A 19,001-nucleotide genomic window follows, 5' to 3' on the forward strand; every position below is an offset into this window, starting at 1 on the left:
GTGTGTACATTCTGCATTTTTTTTTTTTTTTTTTTTTTTTTTTGTAGACACTGAGTCTTGCTCTGTCTCTACTGGCCAGGCTGGAGAGCAGTGGTGTGATCTTGGCTTACCGCAGCCTCTGCCTCCCAGGTTCAAGAATTTAAAACATTCTTCTGCCTCAGCCTCCCTAGTAGCTGGGACTACAGGTGCATGCCACCCCACCTGGCTACCAGCTAACTTCTTTTGTATTTTAGTAGAGATGGTGTTTCATGGTGTTACCCAGGCTGGTCTCGAACTCCTAAGATCAGGCAATCTGCCTGCTTCTGTTTTGTATTTTTATGAGCTCTTAAATTACTAATCTCATAGGATGTGTGTGTGTGTGTGTGTGTGTGTGTGTGTGTGTCTTGTCAAGAAAGTAATAAATGTAAGAAGCCATGTTTGGTTATTTCTGCTTGCCAGCATAATTTCCCAAAGCCCTGACTCTGTGACAACCTGTAGCTCTCTGGAAAGATGCTTCAAAGACAAAATAGGGTAAGGCATGTGCTTCCCATGTCTCTTGCCTGAGTCAATACTTAGCTTTGCCTTTAGAAGATAATGTCCAATGGGGTTGGTGACTATGCTTCTGTAATCTATGACCTGATGTACTCTCACACATAAGCCTTGATGTGATCTTTGCTTCGATGTAACATCTGAACAAGTTGGAGATGAATTTGCACATTCGGAACCTCTCCCATCTATATATAAGCAATGGGCTAAAACACTGCCTTGGTACAGTCTGGCAGGACTGCTCCATGGCTGGAGGACTCAGTATAGTCTTACTGTCCACTGTAAGATTTTCAAATGAAACTAACTTTAATTCTTTAAAAGCTTGACATCTTGTTCCTTTAGCCAACAGTGTGTATGTATACATAAATATGTATATATAACATATAACATAGTCATATGAGTTATTTAAATATTTAATTTGGCAGGTTGGTGGGGTAAAGGTGAAACAAGTGCCATGTGTCTGCAGCACGGGATATAAACTCAAATGCCCACAGTAGTGGATCTCAGTCTTTGCCATAAATTCAATTGCCCAGTAAACTTAATCCTGCTCTCCTGCCACACCCTATGCCAATTGATTCAGAACCCGTAGGAAGAGATGTCAGTCATTTTTAAATCTCGCCAGGTAATACCAATGTGCAGCTGAGTCCCAGAGCAGGAACCCAGGTGGTCCTCAGTGGCGGATGCCTCTTAGAATCCCCTGGAGAGCTCTCAGAACTTACCAGTGCCTGGGCCCCACCCCTCCCACTTATCTGAAGTGGAGCCTGGGATATGATTTGGGGTATTTTTTGAAAGTTCTCCTGCTGATTCCAGTGTGTAGTTCTGAACCCTCAAAATTTGAGAATGGTCTCAGTTAATTTAGAAAGTTTATTTTACCAAGGTTGAGGACCCGCAACCATGACACAGCCTCAGGAGGTCCTGACAACATGTTCCCAAGGAGGTCAGAGCACAGTGTGGTTTTATACATTTTAGGCCGACATGAGACATCAATCAACATATAAAATGAACATTGGTTCAGTATGGAAAGGCAGGAAAACTCAAAGCAAAAGTGAAAGAACTCAAAGCAACTTGAAGCAACTCGAAATAGGAAGGGGGCTTCTAGGCCACAGCTAGATGAGAGACAAGCAGTTGCATTCTTTTGAGTTTCTGATTAGCTTTTCCAAAGGAGCCAATCAGGTATGCATTTATCTCAGCAGAGGGATGATTTTGAATAGAATGGGAGACAGGTTTGCCCCATGCAGTTCCCAGCTTGAATTTTCCCTTTAGCTTAGTGATTTTGAGGGCCCAAGATATTTTGCTTTCACATAGCCAGATCTGGGAACTGGTAGCTGCAGGTGCCCAGCTGGTGAGGGAGAGGGATGAAGAGGGCATAGAGCATCTTCTGTAAGGGGGAAGCTGCTGTGCAGATTTCTGTGGGGATGTGGGTCCACTGTCCCCAGCTCTTCTATTTTTCAAGTGACACTGGAAGTCTGGGTATTTATGTAGAAATATCTAATTTTTAAATTGTGATAAAATAGATGTAAACATACAATTTGCCATTTAAACCGTCTTTAAGCGTAGCTTCAGTACATTCACATTGCTGGGTAATCATCACTACTGTCCATCTCCAGAACGTTTTTCATCTTCCCAAACGAAAACTCCAAACTGTTAATCAATAACTCCCCATTCCTGGTATCCAGTGTTCCATTTTCTGTCTTCATGAATTTGACTACTCTAGGTCCATTGTGTAAGTGGAATCATACAGTATTTGCCCATTTGCGACTGGTTTGTTTCATTTAGCATCATGCTTGCAAGGTTCATTCACGCTGTAGCATGTGTCAGAATTTCCTTCCTTTATAAAACTGGATAATATTTCACTTATGAATGTATGCACTACACTTTGTTTATCCATCTGTTGGTTGATGAACACATGGGTTGCTCCCACCTTTTGGCTATTGTGAATGATGCTGCTATGGAAATGACTGTACTAATATCTGTTTTACTGACCTGCTTTCAATTCTTTTGGATACATACGTAGAAGTAGAATTGTGGGAGCACATGGTGATTCTGTGTTTAGCAATCACCATACTGAGCTTTCTTTTTTCTTTCTTTTTTTTTTTTTGAGACGGAGTTTCGCTCTTGTTACCCAGGCTGGAGTGCAATGGCGCGATCTCGGCTCACCGCAACCTCCGCCCCCTGGGTTCAGGCAATTCTCCTGCCTCAGCCTCCTGAGTAGCTGGGATTACAGGCACGCGCCACTGTGCCCAGCTAATTTTTTGTAATTTTTAGTAGAGACGGGGTTTCACCATGTTGACCAGGATGGTCTCGATCTGCCGACCTCGTGATCCACCCACCTTGGCCTCCCAAAGTGCTGGGATTACAGGCTTGAGCCACCGCACCCGGCCTGAGCTTTCTAATTGTTAAATGTTGCAAGTAATTCCAATTTAAGCATCAACAACAGCAAACAGCCATTCTGCTAGACTGGCCTTGTGATCTCAAGACTGGCATTTTCCAGAACAGTCTGTAAGTCCACAGGTTCCTTCTCTCTGGGTCTCAGTTTCCTCATCTGTAAAATGAGGAGACTGGACTACATCTTTCCTTCTTCTGTTTTGTTCAAACAGTCCATGGTGCTGGAGTCAGTATTCGAAACTGATTGCAGATCTTATTCTTGTTTGCAGAGGTTGAGTCTCAAGACCAGCATTCAGTATCCTGGGGCTCAAATCTCCAAAGCCCACATGATCCCAGCTGTCTGGATAAGATAGAAGGAATCAGACCAGACACATTGTTTGGGTCCAATCTGACATAAGCAAAGTCTAAATCAGCCAAGATATAACCTGCTCGTGCTAGCCACAGAGCAGTCAGCATGCCCTTTTAAGGAGAGAATAATCTATTTTCCAGTCCCAACAAACTTCAACCACATTTAAACAGAAAAGATCACATTTCCAAGCTGTAAGTAAGACTGCTGAGGTTGTAATATGATTCTTTGTATGTTTGTGACAATCTCTTAGCGGGAGCTCTTTGTTGGCTTTTTAGAGAAAGATGTAGGTCCAGACTTTTGAAAGTTTGTTTGCTTATTTTTATGAGCCCCTTAAATCACTAAACTCTCAGGACTAAAGCACATAGCAGACAGCTGCTCCCAGAATCCTGCAGGTCCTCCTGACTATAAGGTAGATTTTACCTCTCCATGTTTTTGTACCTAAAGGACTTTAGTTTGTGTTTTTATTACTATTTAAACAGGTATAACAGCTTCTTCAGACACTTTTCTCTCCTTGCTTATTTTGAATTTGACTCTGATATTTTTTTTCATAACGTCCTCACCAAAAGGAAACCAATGTTTTTCATACCCTGAAAAAAATTTATCTATTATTTATTGAGTCATGTCAGGCTGAGATGGAGCATGGACCCTTCTTAGGGGCCCGCTGGCTCCTCCCCAGGGTTGAAAATAAAGAAGGACCTGGAGTTTCTTTAAGGGAAATGCCAGGCATCTAGTTAGCCCTGAGAAGTCAGTGAGTGACTTGATAAGAAAGAAAGTAATAATAGCTCAAAACAATAGCCAAAGAAGTTAGAGTCAGGAGAGGTTTGGTTCCCTTTAGAAACTAAAGATAACATCTTAGTCCCTGGGTTGCTTTTCAGAATCCCAGACCCCCACCTAGTGAATCTACTGGCACACAGACCTCAGGTAAGGGGGAACTGAGGACTGAGTTTTGAAAGTCATTCTTTGTCCTAAATTTCTCCCAGAGGGGCCTGGAAGAAGTCACATCTGTGGGCCAGATCTAACATTCTTTTCTGCTGACCCCAAGTGTCTAGAGAAAACTTCCCTTCCTTAACCAGTGAGAAGATCTTCAAATCTACCTATGACCTATAAGCCTGTGCTTCAAGATATCACATCTTTTTAGGACAAACCAATGTATCACCTCATCTATTGATTTATAATTTTGTCTGTAACTTCCGCTTTCCTGAAATTTACTGCTGTCTTTAAAAACCCCTGCTTTCAAGCTAAGCCCTCAGCCTGTGGGCTGCATGTGGCCCAGGATGGCTTTGAATGTGGACCAACACAAATTTGCAAGCTTTCCTAAAACATTATGAGATTTGTTTTGTTATTGATTGATTGATTTTATCACCTATCATTAGGGTTAGTGCATTTTATGTGGGGCCCAGAACAATTTTTCCAATGTGGCCCAGGGAAGCCAAAAGATTGGGTACCCCTGTTATAAACCATTGTGGAGGTTTGGTCTTAAGCATGAACTGCCTGATTCTCTTACACAGTGCCCTGTAAATAAACATCCTGCTTTCTCTTTCCTTTTCTGCAAAAATCTCAGCTGTAGATGTTTGGTCTTACTGCACTGGGTGAGTGGCTACCAGTGTGGTTTGGTAACAAAGGTTTTATGCCATTTGTGATTCATTTCAACAAATGTTTTTGGTTTCTGTTCATTAGGGAGGAGATGATGCTGGGGTGAGAAAGCATGGGATATGGGGACAGGCCAGTCTGCCCCACTCACCAGCTCTACCATATTCTTGCTCTGTGACTTTGGACAAATGCCTCCTTTGGTTGAGCATTTGTAAAACAGGGACTATCTATCATCTAATGTTGTAACAAAGATTAATAATGTATGCATAGTACTAGGGGAGGGATGTGACACCTAAGTTTTCAATAAGTGGAAGCCATTATTAATAATTTCTGACCCCTTTCAGATAGGGACAAGATGCAGAGAAATTCTGGGCAGAAAAGGGTGGGTCCCTGGTGAAGGCCACACCCTCAAACTGAAAAGCCTGATAGTGTGGCCCAAAGTGAGAACTTACATGCCTGTTTTCCTGCTTGAATGTTGCCTTATCCAAAACCACGAATGGCCCACCCTGCCCCCCACCCTGTGCCCATAAAAACCCCAGGCTCAGCCAGTAGAGAGGAGAAGCAGCTGGATGTTAGAGACTCTTGGAGACTGTCCAAGGCTATGGTTGGATGTCAGACAGAAGTGGCTTGACTTCAGAGGGACAGCTTGACGTTGTAGCTTTGGAGATTACCTTTTCTACTCTGTCCCCTTGTCAGCTCATCTTCCAGCTGAAAACCAATTGGCAATAAAATCCCCTGCATTCCCCATCTCCAATTCGTTCATGTGACCTCATTCCTCCTGGATGCCAGGTAAGAACTCGGGTGCCACAAATGTGGGTGCAAAAGGCTGTCACACTGACCCTCTACTAAGCCATTAACACTTAAGCTGTTTGCAGATGGCAAAGCTAAAAGGGCACTGTAACACTCCTTCTGGGGCCTCAGGGGTCATGGGCACCCCACAAGATGCTGCTATGGGGCCTACACAGAGTTTTGCTCCTGTTGGCACCCAAAAATGCTTGCCTTGCCTCCTGCACCCCCTCATCTGTGCATCCCCTCCTCCTGTGAGAGGTGGAACACAGTGGGGCTGAGCAAGTGGAGTCCACCCCTGCTGGCACCAAAGCAGCTGGCTAGTTCTAGCTCCTGTGCACTGCAGTTCCCACCTGTGAAGGGGTCAGGAAAATATCCTACTTCATTTCTAGGCATTGAGAAGAAAACACAAGGGGCTGGGAACTGGGAGACAGGTTGATTCTCTTCCTAATTAGCTGTGATCTTGGGCAAGAGACAAACTTTCTGGGGGTCAAACTCTGCATCATTTATTTAACAAACACATATTAATTGCCTACCAGTAGGCAGGTCTGGCCATAGAAGTTTAGAGTAGGAAGATGAATGGGATTTGGCCAGCTCTAAGGAGCTCACCAGTTAGTTGAAGAAGACAGGGACTCCAAGGTTGGGCGTAGGGATTAGAAGGGCTAGATGAAAGTTTAGTTAGAGCATCAGAGACTCAGCAGTACAAAGATGCATTAACATTTGCCGTGAGTTACAATAATTTTAGGTAGAGGCAGTTATGGGGCTCCCGTGAGCTTTAGAGGTCTTGGTTACCATGTTCTAATTGGAATTACCTTCTGTGTACAGAGAATATTTACTAACCCCTGTAGTGAGGCAGAGACCCCCTCCCTGGGCATCAAGGCAGAAAATTAGGTTTTGTACAAACTGTTATATATAAATTCTTGTTGACTGGCTCTGATAAGAAAGTCAGAATAAGCCCCCAGTCCTTTGTTATTTGCTTTGCAGCAACTTTGCCACCAAGAGTGACCGGCAGGGTGTCTGTGTTTTACTTCAACTCCTAGTTGAAAGAAAATCATTCTTTGTTAATCGTTATATTGTAATTGTGAAACACCATGTTTGAGGAAGAGTTTCAAGGCAGAAATAGCCTTAAGGTCTAGTTCTCTTGTTTTTTAATTTGGAATGAAGGAAATTCTCTCATCTGAATTCTCCTATAGCCTGCAGGCATTGGCATTCTAAGCAGCCTGCACACAAAAAAACAGATCATATTTTAAAAGGGTCTTCTTTCTCTCACTCCATTTACCTCTGTGCCATTCGGGAGAATGTGAAAAAATGGGAATCTTATTTTTTAAAAAGTGCCTTAAAAAATAATATCAAAAAGTCAGTCTTAGTTATTTTCCAGTGCCTGGGGAATTGGCACATGTCTTCAATGCTGAAAGAATGTACTTTTCATGTTGCTTTGCATTGCAAATGAGCTTCATTCTTGGAAGACCTGACAGAGCAGGGGTGACACCTTCACCATTTGGTTTCCTGATACTCAGAATGACATGGGGATTCATGAAGTCCAGAGTGGCTGGTAGATAGGATCCTGGCTGGCAAAAAGTGGTAGCTCTGGCTCCTTGGTCAATTCTGAGACTCAAGACCTCTGAGCTCATCACACATGCAGGAAGCAAGGATTTAGGATCTGCGTGGGGGCTGGCACCACCCCTTCTAAATGTAGGCATGGAAACTACAAGGCAGGCAAGTTTCTGAGAAGAGAGCACGAGAGAGAGAGACAGAGAGAAAGAGAGACTGTGAAACTTTGAAAATCATGTGTAGTGATTGGAATACCAGAAAAACACATTGGTTTCTTGAATCATTTTGAAATTATTTAGTTCCCAAATGCCACTCCTCAATAGATCCTCTTCTGAATTCCCATTGTCTGTTCCTCCTCATCCATGGTCTTGAACTTTCCCCTTCCAAGCCCTAGAACACTTGTGAAACTGCCTTTGCAAAAATCATAACAGTGAGAAAATTATGATGGTAAAAGAGATCTAATAAACCAACCCACATCTCACCTTTAACCTCCACACTGCTCTTAATCATTCCTGCGCTTAGGCCATGCTAACTTTGGGAGCTATTTAGTTTATAATTTGAATGATAGCCCTTTTCCAAAACTAAACCTCCTTTGTAAAGCTTATGAAAGACCAGCAGGTTGGGAGTCTTGCCAGCCATTATTCCAGAGATCACAAGATTTGCAACATCCCCAATTACTCCTGCAGATAAGATCACTATTGTAAAACCTAAGATTGGCCTTTTGAAATGTCTTTTCGGGTTTTTGCATTTCTGGCAACTGATGGCTCCAACCGGGAACTGGAACCGTCAACCAGTCCTTTGGCCCCACCCAGAAGTCAATTCCCTAGTCTGCCAAACTATCCTTGAGAAATCCTAGCCTCGGAATTTTCAGGGAGATTGATTTGAATAATAACTCTGACTCCCAAGTGGCATGGCTGGCCGTGGGTCAATTAAACTTTTTCTTTATTGCAATGCCACAGTCTCAGTGAAATGGTTTTGTCTGTGAGATGGGCAGGAAGAACCTATAGGTGGTCACACTTGTGCTTCCTTTGGCCTGACCTCCAGCTTGGGAAGAGCAGCTGGGCCCCAGGGTCCCTGTGGGGAACTGAGCTGGGCCCTCCGGTTGGGTTGGTGAATGCATTAGACAGCCCCTGTCCTCTGATGCCTTTGCACACATCTCCACACATCTTGCTTTCCCATTACTTCCTTCAACATTTTTTCCCTTAGTGTCCTAGCAACTGTCATGTCCGCATATTAACCTGAGAAAAATGTTGAAAAGGCACCGCTCTACAGCCTGTGCTCCAGCTCCCCTGCTTCCTCCCAGCCCTGCCTCTGCTTCCTCTGCCTTATGGTACAGTCATTAGTGGCTCCTCGGATTCCCCACTGGGCTGGCTCAGCTGCCTCTCTGCATGCCCCATTCCCATCTTTCTGTGTGCTGTGGTCCTCCCTGTCTCCTCTACTAGACCGTAAGCTTCTTGAGCAAAGGGGCTGTCCCTTTCCACTGTGTAGTCCCGGCACCCCTAGCACAGTTAGGATGCACCTAGTAGGCATTCAGCAAATGCTTGCTGCATTAGGTTGCACATATGGTTCACATTTTCTAGGAATGTCTGTTTGTTCTGATTATCTGCCAGCCAAGTATACTCTTGGGTAGAAAAAGGGAAATGGACTAAAAGATGTGGTTCAAGGAGTAGTCAACAGCCTGCTCGTAATTACTAGTGGGAATGGAATAAGCATAAACCTACTTGCATAACTAATCAATATCTTCATATGTCTCCATTAGTGAGGGTGCATTTTATGTTATTGATATTAAAATATACCTATTGTGTCAAAAAGGTTTCAGGGTAATTGTTATTGATGGTTAAAATCTTGTCAGCTGCTGAACGTAGATTTTTTTTTTAATGGATGACGATTGGCTGAGATTTATTTTTCCTGTATCGCTATAAGCCAGATTCTCCATTAAGCTATAAAATATTATGATACACTTGAAGCAATGTAATGTGATCCAAACAGGCAGTTATAACTCATTTCATTATTAGTCACATGTGCCAAGACATTAGCATAGCAGTTTACTAGTACTGGGATAAGTGTGGTACTCAGGGATATTTTTTAACAATCCAGTTGCATTAGTGCCAGTTATAGTTTAACTATCTGATGGTTATAATCACATGCTTAATGATAATTGGGCAATAGAATGCTGACATGGATTTTGGAGGTAGAATCTCTGTTTTTATCCTTAAATACAAAAATCCAATCCAGAGAACAGTGTGATATCTACCAGCATTTGGTAGACTTGCTTGTTAGAAGAGGCTCCAGTGCCCTTACTGTCCTCTGTGGTTGGTACCTTAGTTGTAGCTATTTAGAGATGGATTTCTGGAATAGTCTAAACTTTCTGTGTGTTCTCATTTTTCCCTGTACTATCCTAGAGATATTGAGGAAGGAGAACCCCTCCTCCCGAGCTTCTAAGGCCATTTCCACTTTAGCTTTCTACACTGCATCTCAAAAGGAGAATTTAAAAGTCAGCCAGAGGAGGGACTGGTTGGTAACACCGGTCAGGTCTAAAGAATCAAACCCCCTACTGCTAATCACAACCCTATCTGTAGATCATGGACATGGTATGGAGGAATTTTCCCCAGAAGGCATTGTTCTTGCTCAACTGCTCAGACCCCCACCTAGTCACATTCCCCACACTCTCGACCCTCTCACATGTACACCTCTCAGACTGTAAGCCTTTAAAAGGGCCAAGGTTTGTCGGGGAGCTTGGTTGTTGAGGCATCTATGCTGCCACAGCTCCCGGCTGAATAAAATTACCACTTCCTTCCCTGTTCTGTGTTCGAGAGGTTTGATTGAGGCCCTCCTGCTTCATTCTTTTGTTCCCTGACCAGGAAGTGAGTTTCGGTTGGTGGACAGCCAGGACACCTCCCAGGCGGTTTTTGTCTTGCCCTGCAGAGCATCCCTGCAGGGGACTCCAGCCTGCTTGGGCAATGGGAGTCCTGAGAGCCCTCCTGGGTAGGCATTGGCCCTGATGGAATGCCTTGCCAGAGCAAAGCAGGGTAGGCCCCCATAGCGGATCCACCCAGTGGCTGAACGCTGAGCAGGAACGGCTGCCTAAAGTGTCCGGATGATAGAAACACAGTAGGACCGGTCCTGAGACACTTGCCTACCTTCTTTAGGTGGCAGCGTGGCCTGATCACCCACATGTGAATTTGGCACTCCTGAACTCGGCTCTTTCTCTCTCTCTGTAACTAACCTTGAAAGTCTTGCTTTTGGTTTCAATTTGGGTGGTGGGAGATGTATGACTGTGTAAGTGATTGGAGGAATCCAGTTGAACTCACCAGCCGTGAAATGTGGGAGTGGCAAGTCCATTAGAGGAGGCCATAAGCTCCGAGCATATTGTGGGGCTGGCTGGGATTAGGGGTGATCCGCATATGGCTAAAAGCAGGTGCCCTCACAATCTAGGTATTCTGGGGGAAGTAACAAATTCTTCAATGCCAAGAGGCATCTGAAACACTCCTAAGAGGGAGACGGTCCTACTGGCCTGAAGTGAAATTGAAAGCAAGTATGTCATGCAGTGCAGGGTGGGAGGAACTGAGGGTGGAACTCTTTACTGCCTGTGAGTGCTGTTTCTGTGCAGAAAACATGGGTCACACTCATAGCAAGCCTACTTCTCTGGTGACCATGCTGAAAAATTTCAAGAAGGGATGTAGTGGCGATTATGGAGTGACTATGACATCAGGAAAGCTGAGGACCTTATGTGAGGTAGACTGGCCAGCATTTGGGGTGGATTGGCCCTCAGAGGGAAGCTTAGACAGGTCTCATGTCTCCAAAGTATAGCATAAGGTTACATGCAAGTCAGTACATCCTGATCAATATCCATATATAGATTAATGGCTGCAGCTAGTTCTAAACCCCCTACAGTGGCTAAGAGGACAGGCAGCAACTGTACTGATGGCATAGGGGCAGGCAGCCAGGAAAAAACCCTGCTCCACCCACTGAGGGACACAGACTCCTAAGGTCCTGACAGATCCAATGTCAGAAGAGCCTTTGCTGATGATATCTCCCCCTTATTAGGAGGAAGGACTCCTTGCCCCTGACCCTGAAATCTCAGCACCCCTGCAAGAATTGCATACCCCTAAACCACCCAGGGTAGACAAGAAAGAATATCTAACTCCTCCCATAGCAACCCACCTCCTGAGAGGAACTCCTCCTCTAGCAGCTCATTTATGACCCACGACAGGGGTGCAGGTGCCTTTAAGAGAGCAGAGGTATACCAGAGTGGATGAGGATGACCACATGGTGGAAAGATGTGTTTTCACATACCACGTACTTGCTGTTCACCTCAGCTGATCTTATCAAATGGAAAGTAACAAGTAATACCCTGTCTTATACCAAGAAGCCACGAGCTCTCATTGACCTACTGCAAACTTTTGTCCATACTCCCTTCTCCACTTGGGCTGACTGCCACCAGATGTTTATGTATCTTTTTAACACTGATGAAATGTGGAGAGTACGCCAAGCCACTTCCAAATGGTTGGAGGAGCATGTTCCAGCAGAATATCAGAATCCCCAAGAGTATGTCAAGCCCAGCTACCAGGGATTGACCCCCAGTGGGATCTAAACACCCGAGAGGGCATGCAAAGGCTAATTGGGTACAGAGAGGCCTTACTGGAAGGATTGAAAAAGGGAGCGCAGAAAGCTACAAACATCAATAAAGTCTCTGAGGTTATTCAAGGGAAGGAGGAAAGCCCGGCATAGTTCTATGAGAGGCTGTGTGAAGCCTATCACATGTATACTCCTTTCAATTCTGAGAGCCCTGAAAACCAATGCACGGTGAATATGGCATTAGTCAGTTGGTGTGCAGAAGACATTAGGAGAAAGCTGCAGAAGCAGGCAGGATTTGTGGGCCTGAATACCTCAGTTATTGGAAATAGCTAACCAGGTGTTTGTGAACAGAGACACAGGAGACACAGGAAGCCTTAGAGAAAGGTGTAGAGAAAATGAGCATCAAGCTCCACAAAGTGCTGACTTGATAGCTGCAGCTATTAGTGGAGTGACCCCAAAAGGGTGGGGAAAGGGATGCTCCTGGAAGGCTACCCAGTCTAATTACCTGTGCTTGCAGTATAATCAGTGTGTTTACTGTAAGGAAGTGGGACACTGGAAGGACAAGTGCCTCCAGTTGACAGGAAAACAGGAGATCTTAAGCCCAAGGCTTCAGACGAAAGTAAAGGAGCTCTGTTCAATCTAATGAAAGGGCCACTGGACTGAAGGGACTGGGCTCAATTGCCCCCAACAAGCTCATGGTCAGGATGACAGCGTGGGGCAAGGGCATTGACTTCTTGGTCAACACCAGGGCGGAGCACTCAGTGGTGATGCAACCCATGGCCCCTTTGTCCAGCAAGACAATAGACATACTTGGGGCAACTGGAATTTCAGAAAAGCAGGTTTTTTGCCTACCACGGACCTGTTCCGTGAGATTATACATCAGTTCTTATACATTCTGGACTGCCCCCAACACCTCTTGGGGAGAGACTTGTAGCAAACTAAAAGTTACTATCACCTTCACTCAGGGCTCCTTGCAGCTAAAACTGCCTCAGGCAGGGATTATTATGGCTCTCACAGTCCCTCTGGAGGAGGAGTGGAGACTCTTCCTGACTGAACCAGGACAATAATTAACCCTTGCTCTAGCCAAGTGATAGCCATGGGTCTGGGCAGAGGACAACCCCCTAGGGCTGGCAGTAAACCAAGCCCCAGTGGTTATCGAAGTAAAGCCAGGGGAATTACCCATGAGACAGAGACGGTACCTGGTCCCAAGTGAAGCTCTTGCAGGCATCCAAGTCCATCTCAAATGCTTAAAGGACTATGGAATTATAGTTCCCTGCCAGTCTCCATGGAACATGCCCTCTTGCCTGTTCCTAAACCAGGAACCAAAGACTATAGGCCAGTGCAGGACTTGTGTTTGGTTAATCAGGCTACTGTGACTTTGCACCCAACTGTACCCAACCTGTACACACTGTTGGGATTATTGCCAGTAGAGGATAGTTAGTTCACCTGCTTGCACTTAAAGGATGCTTTCTTTTGCATTAGGCTGACTTCGGAGAGTCAGAAACTATTTTCTTTTCAATGGGAAAATCCAGAAACAGGTATAACCACCCAATACAGCTGTAGCCAGCTACCCTAGGGGTTCAAGAACTCTTCTATCATCTTCAGGGAGGGCACTAGTGCATAACCTCCAGAAGTTTCCTGCTAAGGACTTAGGCTGCATGTTGCTCCAATATGCTGATGAACTTTTATTGGGACACCCCATGGCAGTTGGGTGTGCAAAAGGAACAGACTCCTTACTTCAGCACCTGGAGGACTGTGGGTATAAAGTGTCTAAAAGGAAAGCTCAGATTTGCTGAGAGCAAGTGTGATATCTGGGGTTCACTGTCTGGCAGGGAGAGTGCAGCCTAGGAGTAGAGAGGAAACAAGTCATTTGCAACCTTCAAGAACCCAAGACCAGAAGGAAGATGAGGGAGTTCCTGGGAGCCGTGGGTTTTTGTAGATTGTGAATTCCAAACTTCACAGTACTGGCAAAAGCCCTATATGAAGTTATGAAGTGGGGAGACAAGGAATGCTTTGAATGGAGATCCTAGCAGCAGCAGGCCTTTCAGGAACTGAAAGAGAAACTTATGTCAGCCCTGGCTTTGTGGTTACCTGATTTAACAAAGCCCTTCGCATTGTATGTGTCAGAAAGAGAAAAAACAGCAGTTGGAGTTCTAACACAAACAGTGGGACCTTGGTCCAGGCCTGTAGCTTATCTCTCCAAGCAGCTGGATGCGGTTTCCAAGGGATTGCCCCATGTTTAAGGCCCCTGTCAGCAACTGCTCTGCTAGCACAAGAGGCTGATAAGCTAACTCTGGGGCAAAACTTAAATATCAAAGCACCCCATGCAGTAGTGACTCTAATGAATACCAAAGGACATCATTGATTGACAAATGCTGGGTTAACCAAATACCAGAGCCTGCTATGTAAAAATCCCCACATCACCATCAAGGTCTGTAACACCTTACACCCTGCCACTTTGCTCCTGGTATCAGAGGGGCTGGTCAAACACAATTGTGATGAAGTATTGGACTCAGTTTATTCCAGCGGGCCCTATCTTTGGGATCAACCATTGATGGTAGCAGACTGGGAGTTGTATGTGAATGGAAGCAGTTTTGCTAATCCACAAGGAGAAAGGTATGCAGGCTATGCAGTAGTAACTCAGGACACTATAATCAAGGCCATGCCATTGCCTCAGGGTACTTTGGCTCAGAAGGCTGCTCTGACCCAAGCCCTAGAACTGAGTGAAGGTAAGGCTGTGAACATTTATACTGATTCCTGCTATGCCTTTCTAACTCTTCAAGTACATGGGGCACTGTACAAAGAAAGAGGACTGTTAATTTCAGGGGGAAAAGAAAGAAAATACCGATATGAAATCTTGCAGTTGTTAGAAGCAGTTTGGAAGCCCCAAAGGGTGGCAGTTGTGTACTGCCAAGGACATCAGCGGGCCCATACCTCCATGGCCCTGGGAAATTCTCAAGAGGATTCAGCAGCTCTTAAGGAGGCATCTACTCCCTACCAAGCAGCAGTTACAGCCCCTCTACTTCTCCAGATACCTGACTTGGTACCCTCTTATTCTAAGGAAGAAAAGGATTTTCTCCAAGCGGGGGGTGGAGGGGGACAAATAATTAAAGAGGGATGGGTCTGGCTATCAGATGGAAGAGTAGCGGTGCTGCAGCTCTTAAGGGCTGCAGTCATACAGACCATACATGAAACCACTCATACAGACCAAGTCACTTGAGAAGTTGTTAGGCTGGTATTTTACATCTCACATTTATTGGCCCTGACCAAAACTGTGGTGCAGCGATTCATTACCTGTCGGGAGCACAAGAGGCAAGGTTCATCTATTCCTCCAGGCATTCAAGCTTATGGAGCAGCTCTGTTTGAAGATCTCCAGGTAGATTTCACTGAAATGGCCAAGTGCGGGGGGACATAAGCATTTGTTGGTCCTGGTCTGCACATATTCTGGGTGGGTAGAGGCCTTCCTGACTAGGACTGAAAAGGCCAATGAAGTAACCCGTGTGCTTCATTGAGATCTCATCCCCAGGTTTGGACTGCCGTTGAGCATTGGTTCAGACAACAGACCAGCATTTGTGGCTGATTTGGTCCAGAATACAGCAATGACATTGGGTATCACTTGGAAGCTGCACACTGCCTACCTACCATAGAGTTCCAGAAAGGTGGAATGGATGAACTCGACCATTAAGAATAGCTTAAAGAAAATGTGTCAGGAAACAGGATTAAAGTGGGTGCAGGCACTTCCCTTGGTATTATTCAAAACTAGATGTACTCCCTCTAAGAAAACAGGATAATCCCCCTATGAAGTCTTATATCATAGGCTCCCTCCCATACTGTGGGCGCTACCGGGAACTCCTCAGGTGTGGGGAGAAATTGAGCTAGGATGACAGTTACAAGCTCTAGGAAAAATCACTCAGGATATTTCAACCTGGGTAAATGAAAAATGCCCTGGAAGCTTATTCTCCCCAGTTCACCCTTTCTCACCAGGTGATCACTTGTGGATAAAGGACTAGAATGTTGTCCCTCTGAAGCCATGGTGGAAAGGACCCTGGACCATGATCCTGACCACCCCACAGCCATAAAGGTAGAGGGAATCCCAGCCTGGATCCACCACAGCTGTGTAAAGCCTGCAGCAGCTGAAACTTGGGAAGCTAGACCAGACCCAGACAATGACTGCAGAATCACCTTGAGAAGGACAACAAGCCTTGCTCCAGCCACATCCTGGAAGCTGGCTGGTCCATGCATGGCCGAAGCATGAGGAAACTCATTGTGGGACTTGTTCTTCTTAAAATTTAGACTTATACAGTAGGGAAATTAACTGATTTGGGAGAATGCTGTCAGTGTATGCACCAGGTTACTGAGGTAGGAAAGAAAGTTACTGCCGTTCTTTTGTTCTACAGTTATTATGAATGTGCAGGGATGCAGAAGGGAACCTGTTTATATAGTGGTACTCAGTGTAAGGTGTGTAACCCAGGGGATGGACAACCCTATATCTGCTATGATCTGTTAGAACCCTCTATGCATACAACTTCTGAAATTAAACTAGTAGCCAGGTGATGGAACAGCCCTACTAAGTTAATAGCTAAAGCAGAGGAAAAGGGAAGCCCAAAATAGGTCACCCTAAGGTTTGATGCCTGTGCAGCCATCGATGCCTGTCATTCCAGTGTGGGGGAAGGGGGGCTGTGGTTCCCTCAGATGGGAACAAAGTTACATGGAAGAGCAGAAGTATATGTGCCAGAGAAACTACTAGTGCAGTGAATGCATTGGTCATGCTAGCAAATAATCTAAGGCCAACCAGTTCTATTGGTCATGCCTCATCTGGGCCCCATGGAAAGATGATAAAAATGATCCTGTTCACCTTATAAAAAGGAGGGACACCATTCCATGGGGTAATGTTCCCTGCATTTTGGGACATTGTAACCCAGTAGAATTAATAATCACAAACCACCAACACCCCAAACGGGAAACAGGGAAGACTGTAATGTTAGGAATTGATGGAAAAGGACTTGATCCTGGAGTCAGTATCCAGATTCAGGGAAAAATCCAAAAATGCTCATCCCAGCCAGTGTACAAGACCTTCTATGATATATTAAATGAGCTTCCAAAAAAGACAAAGAACTTGTTCCTCCATCTTGCTGAAAATGTAGCCCATTCCCTTAATGTCACTTCTTGCTATATACGTGGAGGAACTACTATGGGTGATCGGTGGCCATGGGAGTCTCGTGAGTGAGTACCCTCTGACCCTGTCCCTGACCTGACCTCAGCTCAAAGAATTCAGACCAACAGTTTTTGGGTTTTAAAGTTTTCTATTATTGGACAATACTGTTTGGTCAGAGAAGGAAAAGCCTTTACTGTTCCCGTAGGAAAGCTTAGCTGCTTAGGGCAACAATTGTGTAATGGAACAGTTGACATTGTAACCTGGTGGAGTTCAACTTACACAGAAAAGAACCCCCTTCTGAAATTCCCAAAATTACAGGATGTGTGGAACCATTCTGGGTATTGGAGAGACTGGACAGCCCCGCCTGTGCTGTACTGGATATGTGGACATAGAGCATACGTACAACTGCCAGATGGACAGGTAGCTGTGTCAGAGGCACTGTTAAGCCTTCTTTTTTCCTATTATCTGTTAAGACAGGTGAGCTATTAGGATATCCAGTCTACTCCACCCAGGAGAAAAGAAGTCTAAAGATAGGCAAATGGAAAGATGATGGGTGGCCACCTGAGAGAATTATTGAATATTATGGGTCAGCCACATGGGCAGAGGATGGCTCATGGGGATACCAGGCTCCTATTTATAGGCTCAATCAGATCATCCAGTTGCAGGCTGTCTTGGAAATACTCACTAATGAAACAGGCAAAGCTCTGTCCATTTTGGCCTGACAAGAAATTCAAATGAGAAATGTGATTTATCAGAGCTGGCTGGCCTTAGATTATTTGCTAGCAGCTGAAGGAAGAATCTGTGGAAAATTCAATCTAACCAACTGCTGCCTACACATAGACAACCAGGGTCAAGCAGTTGAGGACACTGTAAGAGACACGACCAAGCTGGCACACGTGCTTGTGCAGGCATGGCACAGATTTAACCCTGAGTCCTTGTTTGGAGGTTGCTTGTCATCCTTGGGAAGATTCAGGACTCGCATCATAAGTGTCGTAATAATAATAGGTGTTTGCTTGCTACTCCCTTCTTTGTCTCCCCTTTCCTTCAGATGATTGGAAGATTCATCACTGCTGTACTTAACCAGAGAACCACATCACAAGTATATTATATGAATCATTATCAATCAGTTTCTTTAGAGGATCAGGAAAATGAGAATGAGAATGAGAGTGAGAACGTTCACTAATGTTATAGGGGAAGTTCTTAAAGTGGGGGATGAGGAAGGAGAACCCCCTCCTCTTAAGCTTCTAGGGTCATTTCTCCCTTAGTCTTCTACATTGCATCTCAAAATGAGAAGTTAAAAGCCAGAGGACAGACAGGTTGGTGCTGGTCAGGTCTAAAGGATTAACCCCCCTACTGCTAACCACAACCCTATCTATAGATCATGGACACAGTATGGAGGAATTTTCCCCAGAAGGCATTGTTCTTGCTCAACTGCTCAGACCCCCACTTAGTCACATCCCCCAAGCTCTCAACCCTCTCACACGTGCACTTCTCAGACTGTAAGCCTTTAGAAGGGCCAAGGTTTTTTTTTTTTTGTGGGGGAGCTTGGTAATTGAGGCACCTATGCCACTGCAGCTCCTGGACGAATAAAATTCCCACTTCCTTCCCTGTTCGGTGTTTGAGAGGTTTGATTGGGGCCCTCCTGCTTCAGTATGAAACCACATCATTTAGTCTGCTGTTTATACCCAAATGTGGATCAGAGATTCACTTTGTCTGAGCTGTTGTCTAGATTTCTGCTGTAGGCACTTAACACCTCTTCCACGGAATGCTACTGGGATAGAATGAAAGAAGGAAGCCAGACAGGAGAATCCTGGGCAGAAAAGCACCATCAGTTTTAACGCCGCTGTTCTGGCCCTGGGAACTAACAATTTGGACATCCACTCAAGAGACCTAATCTGAAAGTTGGTAATTTCAAAGACCACAGGAGGATAAATTTACAATGATGGGAAGAAACCAGCATAAAAAGGCTGAGAATACTCAAAATCAGAACGCCTCTCCCTCTAAAGATGATCACAGTTCCATATCAACAATGGAACAAGGCTTGATGGAGAACGAGCACATCCCAATAACAGAATCACACTT

Source organism: Callithrix jacchus, chromosome 6 (assembly GCF_049354715.1).
Source record: "Callithrix jacchus isolate 240 chromosome 6, calJac240_pri, whole genome shotgun sequence".
Taxonomy (NCBI): domain Eukaryota; kingdom Metazoa; phylum Chordata; class Mammalia; order Primates; family Cebidae; genus Callithrix; species Callithrix jacchus.